Below are 1209 nucleotides of genomic sequence, written 5' to 3'. Positions count from 1 at the left end.
GGCCTTGATTAAATCCGCCATTCCCCGATACCTATAATCGTTAATCTTGCGAGGGCTAGGAAGATATGTATAGATGTATAAAGGGTCTGACAACCCCACCTGCGATTGCTAGCTACAATCCCGGCACGATAGCTTTCTTATTATTCATTATTCGACGTCCGATGAAGCATCGTGGCGCGGAAAATTATTAGTCAAACAACGTTGATTATCAGGGCTCATGGTAATAAATTAGATCACCTTAGAGATCATACGACCATTAGGGATGCATTAGAATGGTCGATAAAATATGTTAGGACTTTGATAAATATCCTAAAAGATAATAAGATAGGATCGGTAGATATCGTAGAGATAATAAAATATGATCGATAGATATCCTAAGAGATAATAAGAATGGATTGTTTGGTATCAGGCAAAGATAGTAAATTAGGATTAATCCTAAAATGATAATAAGTTAAGATCATTAGATATCTTAAAAGATAGAAAGTTAGGGTTAATAAAATACATTAGAAAGTTTTTCTAAAAGAAAGAGGATTCTTAAATTAATACAACCAAGTAAAAGCCGAAAACTATAAAAATTTGTGCACTCACACACATCAAGTTGAAGTTTGCAAAAATCGCCAGTGTTTCCAGGATGGATTAGAGATCAAGTCATGGAAGGATTATCAACATGAAGACTTGAAGATTTTTGTTTATATAGGTAATTATGATTGGCGATCTATGATTTGGGAATATTTATACCGTCACCACTCGAAATTTTCCGCCATCGGCCGTGGAGGATGTGACACCATGCTAGCTATAATCCCTCACTATATATTACTTGATATAACCCTTTACTACCCAATACACTTAAAGTATTATAAAATAGTTCAATATAGTATAACCTAGTAATCACATCAAGCACAATTATTGCAAATTCAGACAACAGACGCACATGGCATCTGTGACTACCCGAAATTTCTATCTTGTAAAGCCATTCAATTCAATCACAAGTCAGACTTGTTTCTGTTATCTTTTAGCATTCTTAAGAGTCTGTTTGAGTGTTCAAAGCCTAGTACATTCAAGGATTAGTTGTTAGGAAGTATATTCTAGAGTTCAGTGTGCAACATTCAAGCCGAAAAACTTCAACACTTGGAGTTTACGGCCGTAATCTCATGGCTCGCCGTGAACTCCTTCCTTATGTAGGATATTCCTTCATTATTCATCATTTCT

Source organism: Lactuca sativa, chromosome 2 (assembly GCF_002870075.4).
Source record: "Lactuca sativa cultivar Salinas chromosome 2, Lsat_Salinas_v11, whole genome shotgun sequence".
NCBI classification, from domain to species: domain Eukaryota; kingdom Viridiplantae; phylum Streptophyta; class Magnoliopsida; order Asterales; family Asteraceae; genus Lactuca; species Lactuca sativa.
The sequence above is the reverse complement of the archived record's forward strand: the minus strand, read 5'-3'. Positions refer to the sequence as shown.